The following is an 8688-nucleotide window of genomic DNA, read 5'->3' on the forward strand; positions in this document are numbered from 1 at the left end:
ACACTTGTTTTATTCCAAATAGAATTCTTTATCTTTTCAAAATCAATGATAATTATAATTAATAATCCTAACCCATTAGAACTCAAAATAACCTTCCAGAAGATTCTAGATGATCGTTATATATCCTAATTAAAATTAATGGACCCTCCCTATGATCATTGGGTCGCCCATAAAACTCATTTAGGACCCAATTTAGTATTTTGGTAATAACTTCCTCGTTATAACTCGGAATTAGGCTTATAATATATCATTGGAAAGGTCTTTTCAAACCCCATCAAACTACACAATTATTGAAACCATATTAAGGACAAAAATAAACTTGTTTGGACGTTTCTTATAAATAGGACACAAAATGAATGATTTTCGAAAACATAAATGAATTATTTTTATTATAACATTTTAGAAAACAGAAGAATTCACGAGACTCTTCAACATTTCACCTCGTTTGATATTCAATGACATGAAATGTACTTATCACTGGGTTTGGTTTTTGGGGAGACACAATCAGATGTCTACAAAAACACACTCAAGTGGATGATTAGAGGTGAGCAAGTGCTCATGCATGGTATTCACAATATTATCCAAGATTTCAACTATCATGCAATTTTCAAGTGAAGAAAAAGGATATTTCAGGCTTTCATTCAAATCAAATTCAATAACTTCTTCTCTAATTTTGAGAGAAATCTTAGCACTTTTAACATCAATCATGGCACCCGAGCCAGGAAGAAAAAGTCTACCAATTATGATAGGAATATTAGCATCCTCTTCCATTTCAAGAACCACAAAATCAAATCAGAATCACAAACTTCCCTACCCTCAAAGGAACATCCTCTACCTTATCTTTTGGAAACTTAATTTATCTATCGGCTAATTGCAAGGTAATGTTGGTAGGCAAAAGTTCCCCTAACTCAAGTCATTGATAAAACCGTATATGACATAAGGCTAACACTAGCTCCTAAGTCACACAAGGCATTTTCAATTTGCATTTTATAGATATCACAAGGGATAGAAAATTGTCCGGGGTCCTTCAACTTGGGCGGCATCTTGTTCATAGTGATTGCACTACAATTCTCAGTCAAGCTAACTGTTTCCGCCACATCACAAGTTCTTTTTCCACTCAAGATGTCCATATAGAATTTTGCATAATTCGGCGTTTGGTCAATGACATCGGTAAATGGAAAGGTAAGATGAAGTTGCCTAAGCATCTCTATGAATTTGCAAAATTTTTCATCTAATTTGTGCCTATTTTGAACTTTTGTGGATAAGGATGCTTGGGTTTGACAACTTTTCTTACTTTCACTTTTTCTTTTTCAATTGGTTTCTCACCTACATCCTCACTCAAAGAGCTTTTTTTTCTTCCTCATCCTCAACCAAAAGTTCCTTAGGACTCTCCTTAGCCTCACTCTTCTTAGGCACTCTATCCTAAAGAATCCTACCACTCCTTGTCACTATAGCATTTATTGATCTCTGAAGATCTAAACCTTGAGATGGTAGAGAAGAAGGTCTAGCATGCTCTTTCAAAACATTGGCCAAATGAGAAATTTTATTCTCCAACATTTTACTATGAGCCATCATATCATTAAACTTATTGTCACTAGATGACATGTAAGTGTTCAACACCTTGATTAGATTTTCAATGACATCCTCTAAACTATCTCTAGAAGAAGATGGTTGGGCATAAGAGCTATCACTTTGGCCTTGAGTTTTTGGAGTGAAACCAGGTGGGAGACCCCTTTAATTGTTATTTTTAATATTGCCCCGATTTTTGTTACTCTAATTGCCCCGACCTTGATTTTGGCCATTTTTATTGTGATTACCATAATTTTGATTATGGTTACCGTATCCTTGGCCTTGGTTTTGACCACCATAACCTTGGTAGTTATAGTTGCCTCGGAAACCATGGTTTCCTTGGTTTCTATAACCCCCATTGTGGTTATAATTATCAAAATTCCCATTATGATAGTTCCTATTCCCATTATTCCTTTAACTATCAAATCTATGTCCAACATTGTTATTAGACACATAATTCACATGTTCATTCTCATTGCCAACATAGTCATCACATCCATCAAAAGAAGCATTAGGACAATTAGAAGCATCATGATCATATGAATCACATATATCACAAAACATATAGTTTCTAGACATGTTGCTAGAAGAGGGAATGGGATTAGAATTAGAAAATGTACCTCTCCTTTTATTTTGGGGGGGAAGAGTAGGTGCTTGAGATGAAGCACTCTCAAGTTTGGCTTTATTGGAGGTCATTTCCTTCCCTAATTCCAAGATTTGTGAGCACAAGTTATTGATGGCATTGATGTGATCAACCGAGTACACCAAAGTACCGCTTTTGCTCGTTGTTTCACGCTCATCATCTTTCCAATCCATATAATGCCTCACCACATCTTCAATGATATCCACCACTTCCTCTTCAGTCTTGTTCATTATTGGTCCTCCAGCTCCCGTATCAAGGCAAAATTTTCCTTGAGGGCTTAGACCGCATAGAAGATTTGGATGACTTGATAGGTAGGAATCCCATGGTGTGGGCACTCTCTTTGGTATTCCTTATACCTCTCCTATGCCTCATAAAGACTTTCATTGGGTTTTTGCTTGAAATTTTGAATAAGAGCTCTTGCTTCGGTTGTTTTCTTTTGAGAATAGAACCGAGATAAAAACTCTTTCGTCACCTCATCCCATGTCCTCAAGGAGTTTGGTTTCACCTCCTTGTCCAACCACTCCAATGCACATCCAATGAGAGAAAAAGGGAAAAGCTTAAGGCGAATAAACAACTTTTATATTGTTGCAATACTTCTCAAATCCCTTGAGATGGTTGATAGGACTCTCATGCTTTGAACCACTAAATTGACGCCTTTCTATCAAGGTAATCATTACCGGTCTAATCTCAAAGTCGTTTGACGGTGTTGTAGGTGGAGTAATCCCACTCTCATACCTATAGCCTCTCGGAATTCCCAACTACTTTAATGCCACTCTTTGATTATCTCCCATGATGAGTTGCTCTTTTTCTTGCCTTGGAGAACGTCTAGCAACTCTCAACTTTATGATTGTCCTTTCAATTTCAAGATCAAAAGGCAATAGAGAATGAACACAAGATCTACACATACAATCTTAAAGAAAAGGTTAGCAGCATGGCTACAAATAATCCTAAAAGAAAGAAAATCTTTTATATTTTTTTCAAGCAAGATGGAATAGACTCAATCAACTATAACAAATAACCATGCCATTCCCTGTCAACGGCGCCATTTTGATGGGAGGAAATTCTAGGTCGTCGAATTTTAAAAATCCCCTAATCAAACAAAATTAATAACCAAACCTACTCCTAGTATAGGGGTAAGTCCGAGTCGAACCTAAAGGAATGGAGGTAAGTGTTATTGTCTTAAGTCAAGCTATTCTGAAGTCTAGGCAAATGGTTTGGTCTAATACAAAAACTAATCAGCGTAACTATTTCAATATGAAAAATAATATCAAAGATACTAGGAATTAGGATCCACATAAATTCATGACAATCATGCTAATTGGATAGGAAATAAATCAATCGAATAATGCGAGGGAAAGTAGTAATTGCAATCAAAAGCACTTGAAAAGTTATTTCCTAGGCGTGAAACTAGTGGTCTCTATGAATAACTATGTTAGGAACATCACGAGTCAAGTTCAATCGATAAGAGTGGCTTCCAAATCAATGTGTTGTATCAATGAAAATTACAATGCAATCTAGCTTGATAATAAAGGTTGATCACTCCTCAAGACATCAAACACATGCACAATTTCTACAAACCAATTTAATCACAATATCAAATCAATCAAAATCCCCCAATTATATATGAATTATCACTCATACATGCTTCACCATATCCCTAGCAAGAAATCTACTCACTACACATTGTAAAATTGAATAGAAAAAGTCAACAAATTACTAATTTCATCATAAACATTGTATTCAAAATATCAAAAATCAAATCAAACCTTCAACTAGAAATTCAACAAAATATCAAGAATCAAACAATAAATTGAAAAGATTAAAGAATTCTTAAAAAACATTGATCAAAATCAAAGAGGATGAAGATTAGAAGTAGCAATCATCAAATCACTAAGTTTCTCTCTCTAGAATCTAAGAACCAAAGTTTCCCTAATTTGAGCTTCTCTCTCTAAAAATCTAATCTAAATCCACATCTAATCCAATTCTAGTCTAATTCCCTTTTTAAAAAGGAAGAAGAGCTATGTATAGTAAAACTTGTTGGGTTTCGATGAGTCTAACTCACCGCGGAAGAAAACCCGAGCCAACACCACACTCACAACTAATATAATCACAAAGAATAATTAACTTAAACAACAAGAATTAAGGAAAGATTAATACCTTTGACGCTTTCTTCACTCTCAACAAGAGCTCTTACTTCGGAAAGCTTTTAGCTTCGGTCGCACGAAGACCTCCAACGGAAGTCCACCAACAACACGACCCTGACAAGGTCCAATGCTTAGAGGTTAGCTTTTCTAACACCTTACTCAAGTGAACAATCCCAAGGTATGCCTTGGTTATTTATAAGGAGTGCTTCCTTGTGACTTCCACTCATCTTTCAATCTGGGACTTTTTCACAAAAAGATCCCACATAGAAAGAATGTTGAATTCAATCCTTAGTTAAACAAACCAAGGAATAACAAAGTAACAAGTGTCACATGGTTAAGTGAGGACCACTTCCTCACTTTGTCCCTAAGGAAACTCACATGCATTGTGATCTAACTATGTGGCACCCAACCTTGAGCCCCAAGTTAGGTTCGGTTGGGCCGCCACCTTTTGGCCCACGTCCATGACCCGCCACCCGAGTCCACGACCTGTTGCCACATGGCATTTCCAACGTGGCACGCTGCCACGTGGCGCCTTGCCACTTGGCGGCTGCCACCTTGGTGCACTGCCACGTGTGCTGCCACGTCGCACACTTCTATTTGGCGCGCTTCCCTAGCCTTTTGCGCGGCTAGGGTTTTTACTTGTTACTTGAAGCATTTTCCGGTCTCGCCAATTCCTAAATTTTGGCTCGACTTTTAAGATTCGGTTCGTTAGTTGCTTGGGTGTGACCCGAAGGGTTCAGTCAAGATTAAGCTATAATGTTACTCATTAATATTACTGATCGGAAGTGGCCTCTACCTAGGCATTCCGATCACTTGACCTCACTGAATAATTAGCTTTCTAATATTTCAGAACCCTCTATTGGAATAGTTCACTTGTTCAAAGGATAAAAATCCTATCAATCTCCCACTTGTCCTTCCGGACAAATGCGCATTTAGTGTATAGCCTTTTTCCTATGTCGCTTAATGTCTCTTCATGAACTGTAAGGTAAGATTTATTCGTCATCCTTATTATGTCCAGAAGTGTTTCTCAATCCCGAGTCCGGCTGTCAATAAACAGATGATTTCTAAATTCCATCCGAGCACAACCATGCATTTTTATAGTCTCGCTCTTCGAGAGGCCGTGTAAACAACAAAGACATCTTCCCTATTTTAGTAGGGGGACATTCCCAGTCTTGTAATGTAGCTTCTCTTACTGAGAGGACCTAGCCGCCCGAGTGTTGCCGTTATAATCCCCTTTTACGGCAGACGTTTGACAACATCAATGCGGACTAGTACTCAAACAAGAGAACTCACAATACTCATGGTCAAGGAAATAGGTTCCGATAGCCATATCGAGAAGTATACATATGACGATTTTAAATTCTCTTAAAGTATTCTCATAGGTCGATCCAGTATGGTTCCAAACCAATACCTGTGAAAATGATTTACGACAACCATGTCATTGTAGCACAAGAAACGGTGCTATAAATCAAACTACACACTAATCTCAAGTGGTCATTAATCGTCCATCGTTAAAATGACCTCGTTTAGGGATAATTTTCGATTATAAAATTCAATTTCACTTAATAGGTGTTTCCTTATCAAGACTGGTCTTGACACCCTATTTTGAATATTCTCAGAATCGAATGGACTCATTATTTAATCCTAAACCACAGTTGAATAGCAAACGGAGTGATAAAATTGCATGAAATTTAAATTACTCCAAAGCTTGAATGGTTATTCTTAGTGTATTACATTAAAATGTTTAAAATTAACTAAAACACTAAATAGGGAAATCAAAGCTAGTTCTGCCTGATTCCTATTGCCTCAACATGCTTGTTGTGCTTCTCTTGAGGCAAAGGTTTAGCAAGTGGATCGGCTACATTGTCGTTGTTCCAACTTTACAAATTCTGATTTCCCCTTCTGATTTCCATTCTCGAATCATGTGAAATCGCCGCTTAACATGTTTGACCTTCTCATGTTCCCTTAGCTTTCTAGCTTGAGCAATAGCTCCATTGTTGTCACAATAGAAGGCTATTTTACCCTTGATAGAGGGTACAACTGTTGGCTTTCGGTGAGTCCGACCCACCGCTGAAGGAAACCCGAGCAAAGATCACACTCACAATAATTATAACCATAAAGCATAATTAACTTAAATGACAATATTAAGAAAGAGATTAATACCTTTGTCGCGTGCTTCGCTCATTTAATTGAGCTCTTACTTCGAACGCTCTTAGCCCCGCTCACACGAGGACCTCTAACGAAGTCCACCCATAACCCGAGCACCGAAAATGGTGTATTGTGTAGGAGTTAGCTAAGCCCGACCTAAACCCGAGTATTTAATTGTGTTTAAGGGTTTTACAATGGTGATGCCTTTTTCAACACTTACTCAAGCAATTTTCCCAATACCCCAACTTGGGTATTTATTGGGAAAATCAAGAGTGAGAAAAGCTCACACATCAATATGGGGGATTTGATTTTTCCATTTTATTTTAAATCAAAATTAAAATTAATAATCAAGCTACAAACAAATCAACAAGTGGCATGCTCACAAGGGAGGTTAGGTGAGGACCATTTGGAGAAGGGGGGGACCAAACTTGCTCCCCACTCCCTCTCCCATAGCCGGCCAACACAACACCAAACACCCAATTAGTTCACGCCACGTAGCACCCCACCACTTGGGCACCAAGGCACCCTAGGTGGGCTGCCAATCGCTGCTATGCCCTTCGACCCAGCAGGCCACGCACATATGTGCGGGCTGCTTAGCCGAGGCCTGTTGCCAGCAAGCCACGCACCAATATGCGGGCTGCTGGCCGTGTCCTGCTAGCATGCCTCGCACATTTGAGCGGGCTACTGGCCAGGCCTGATGTTAGCAAGCCACGCACATTTGTGCGAACTGCTGGCCTAGGCTGCTAGCACGCCACGCACATTTGTGCGGGCTGCTGGCCAAGGTCCTGCTAGCATGCCACGCATTGATGTGCGGGCTGCTGGCCAGCCTAGCTAGCCAAGGTACACTAACACGCACCAGCCAGCCTAGGCTCGGCTTGGTGCGCTTGCTAGCCACCTTGCTAGGCCATATGCCCCTAGCACTCGAGCATTCCGATGCCAGGGGTATTTTAGTCATTTTGTTGATTTATTAGTAATTTTCTCATCTCGTCTTTTATCGTTTTCGACTCGACTTCCGACGCTCGGTTTCAACCCTCAAAACTTGAATTTCCGATGTCTAAATATTAATTTCTCGGTCGACTCATTAATTCATTTCGAATTAATTCATTGTTTCGGTTCGTTAGTTGCTTGGGTGTGACTGACGTAGGGAAAAGTAAGTCGTTTTCTACCATTTTCTAGAGCCGAAGAAAATTTATAAACACTCGACAAACCTAATACGAGTATATGCTAAGTCAAGGGTCGAACCCAAAGGAATGAGTAGGTGCAAGCTATAGCCTAGGTCAAGTTACTTCGATGATTGAAGAAAGATATGGTTGGCAACTAAGGTATCGAGAAAGCTAGATAAATCGAGAAATTCAATTTACTAAACACTAGGGATATAGATTCCACATGCAAGCTCAATGATTATGCTAATTGAAGGATCACACAATCAATTCAAACTTTACAAAAACAAACAATAGTTGTAATCAAAGGAATTCAAGAGCTATCTCCTATAAGCCAAGCTAGGGTTCACTATGAATGGCTAACTAGGAAAATCACAATCAAATTCAATCAATTAAAGCAATTCTCAAATCAAGGGTTTATGTCATTGAAATTTACAATGCAATCTAGATTAATCTTATAGGTTGATCACTCCTAGTCTAATTAATCACATGCATAACCATGTCAACCAATTTAATTGCAATAGTTCAATCAATCAAGGATCATCAACTAGCAAAAAGCATCAATCAAGCATGCTTCCCCTTCTCCCTAGCAACTATTCTACTCACGTACTAATCATGGTGAAATTGAAAAACAAAACAAATTGAATCACAAACATATTCATTTCAAGCTTAATCAAGAAGGAATTCAATATCTCAACAAATTCTAAAGCAGAGAATGAAATTCAAATCAAACATTCAAATATTAAAGGAAATTCAAATCAAACATTCAAAAATTAAAGGAAATTGCAATAGAAGTAAATTCAAAGAAAAGAAATCTCACAAACTTTCATTGATGAGAAGAAGAAATCCAAGATCAAGTTGAAATCAAAGATCAATCAAGTAATCTTAAGCTTCTCTCTCTACTTTCTCTCTCTACTAATTCTTGAAAAATATATGTCAAGTACAAATTAAATCGTCCTCCTAAAAAGGAAAAGTTTAAGGGTATAAATAGAAGAAACGAGCGAAGGGGGCGGGGCGCCTGGTG

At 38.2% G+C, this 8688-nt stretch overlaps 1 non-coding gene across 1 annotated transcript; it reads left to right on the forward strand.

The window, feature by feature from the left end:
* Positions 1 to 2529: 2529 nt before the first annotated feature.
* Positions 2530 to 2635, forward strand: LOC145565874 (small nucleolar RNA R71). The gene has a single exon (XR_014095239.1). It is a non-coding gene; the product is annotated as a small nucleolar RNA R71 (small nucleolar RNA).
* Positions 2636 to 8688: the final 6053 nt, after the last annotated feature.

Source organism: Chenopodium album, chromosome 10, assembly GCF_948465745.1.
Source record: "Chenopodium album chromosome 10, dcCheAlbu1.1, whole genome shotgun sequence".
In the NCBI taxonomy this organism is placed as follows: Eukaryota; Viridiplantae; Streptophyta; class Magnoliopsida; order Caryophyllales; family Amaranthaceae; genus Chenopodium; species Chenopodium album.